The sequence below is a fragment of the Amblyraja radiata genome, chromosome 15 (genome assembly GCF_010909765.2).
Source record: "Amblyraja radiata isolate CabotCenter1 chromosome 15, sAmbRad1.1.pri, whole genome shotgun sequence".
NCBI lineage: Eukaryota > Metazoa > Chordata > Chondrichthyes > Rajiformes > Rajidae > Amblyraja > Amblyraja radiata.
The window spans coordinates 40,457,646-40,459,885 of record NC_045970.1 but is presented as its reverse complement, the minus strand read 5'-3'; the positions used below and the strand labels follow the sequence as shown (position 1 = coordinate 40,459,885).

At 53.2% G+C, this 2,240-nt stretch overlaps 1 protein-coding gene across 1 annotated transcript in view; it reads right to left on the bottom strand.

Annotated features, from left to right (window-relative positions):
* Positions 1–406, bottom strand: part of kazald1 (Kazal type serine peptidase inhibitor domain 1) — an 8,444-nt gene extending 8,038 nt beyond the window's left edge. Inside the window, exon 1 of the mRNA XM_033034172.1 lies at positions 134–406. The gene's annotated coding sequence lies outside the window, so the exon portion shown is untranslated. The remainder of the gene's footprint in view (positions 1–133) is intronic.
* Positions 407–2,240: the final 1,834 nt, after the last annotated feature.

The window sequence follows — 2,240 nt, the reverse complement described above, 5'->3', positions numbered from 1 at the left end:
TTCCTCACCATCCTCCCTCTTCTCCCTCCTCACCCCTCCCCCCCCCCCCTCTCCCTCCCCACCCCTCCTCCCTCCTATCCCTCACCACCCTTCCTCTCCCTCCCCTCCCCCTCTCCGTTCCCATACCCCTCACCTCAGTGGCGGGAGAGGTGTTTCAGACGGCGGGGTTGTGTACGAGTGCAGGCCGCTCTCCCGTCGACTCTCCGGCCATCACAGTCCCTCCACCGCGCTCTCTCCACCACTCACTCTTCCCTGCCATCTGTTTTGTAGCTAACCTGGAAAATCAAAACAACCGCCGCAGCGGGAAATGTGGATTGAAGCCAGAACGCGCTGGGGACATTTGACGGGTCGGACAGGGTGTGTGGAATTGGAAACAGACCGAATGTTTCACATCCGAAACTCTTCAGTACATCAGGGGAGGCGGGACGTCGAGATAGTTCAGTTCGTTCCCCACAACAAATAATAATAATAATAATACATTTTATTTATGGGACACCTTACAAAAATTTAGCAGGTAGAGGAAAAACATGTAAGGGGAATGAAATAAATAGTAGAGACATGACTAGTACACAAAGTAAAGACAGATTCAATTCAAAACACAATATGAGGCAATTAATGCACAGATGAAAAAGGAGGGGGACGTGGGGCTAAGGATAGGCAGAGGTGAAGAGATGGTTCTTGAGGCGGGACTGGAAGATGGCGAGGGACACGGAATTGCGGATCAGTTGGGGGAGGGAGTTCCAGAGCCTGGGAGCTGCCCTGGAGAAGGCTCTGTCCCCAAAACTACGGAGGTTGGACTTGTGGATGGAGAGGAGACCGGCTGATGTGGATCTGAGGGACCGTGAGGGTTGGTAGGAGGAGAGGAGATCAGTGAGAGATGGGGGGGGGGGGGGGGGGGGGGGGGGGTGCAGATGGTGGAGGGCTTTTAGGTGACGATCAGGATTTTGTAGGTGATCCGGTGGGAGATGGGTTGCCAGTGAAGTTGTTTGAGGACTGGAGTGATGTGATGCCAGGATTTGGTGTGGGTGATGAGTCGGGCGGCTGCGTTCTGGACCAGTTGGAGTCGGTTGATGTAGGTGGAGCTGATGCCAAGGAGAAGTGAGTTGCAATAGTCCAGTCGGGAGGAGATGAAGGCATAGATGAGTCTTTCAGCAGCGGGAGGTGTGAGAGAGGGCCTGAGTTTGGCGATGTTGCGGAGATGAAAGAAGGAGGTTTTAATGACATGGCGGATGTGAGGCTCAAGGGAGAGGGTGGAATCAAAGATCACGCCAAGGTTGCGGGCCTGGGGAGATGGGGAGACAGTGGTGCCGTCGATGGTGAGAGTGGGGTTATTGATTTTGCTGAGTGTGGCTTTGGAGCCTATGAGGAGGAATTCTGTTTCATCGCTGTTGAGTTTGAGGAAGTTATGTCTCTCTCTCTTTGGCCTAGACCTCGTCTCGGGGTCTATCTGCCACTGATTACGTTGATTTAAGGTCATGGTCAGAAATGATCGCTGGGGCAGCTACATTTAAACAATACTTGGGCAGGTACATGGATAAGAAAGATATAGATGGATATGGGGCAAACGCAGGCAGATGGGGCATCTTGGTCTGTGTGGGCAAGTTGGGCCGAACAACTCTCTCTCTCCCTCTCTCTCACACTCTCTCTCCCCCTCTCCCTCTCCACTCTCTCTCTCTCTCCCTCTCCCTTTCCCCTCTCTCTCTCCCTCTCCCGTTTCTCTCTCCCCTCTATCCCTCCCTCTCTCCCTCCCTCTCTCTCCCTCTCTACTATCTCTTTCTGCCTCTCTCACTGTCTCTCTCCTTCTGAGTTTCTCACTCTCTCTATGTTCTGTGTCCCCCCCGCCCCCCCTCATCGACCTCTCTCTGCCCCCTCAGCTCCTCTACTCCTGTAGGGTTTAGATGGGGGATCCGGTGGAAATACAAGGCAGAGGGGTTGCTGATCACCACAGACCACTGCGTTGCGATCTGTACATTACAGCGGGGACAGTGAGGCACCAGAGAGGGTGCAGGAAACATTCCGAAGGAATCTTGCTGGAGGATGAGCTGTGGCTGAGAACAATAGAGACCCCCCCCCCCCCCTCCCCTCCCCCGTCACGATTCTGGGAGGTTGTTTTGCTGAGTTTATTACTGTCACATGTACGGAGACACAGTGAACAACTTTGTTTAGTTTATTGTCACGTGGTACAGTGAGGTCAGAGTTTAAAGAGTTTAGAGTTTCGTTTATTATTGTCACGTGTACCT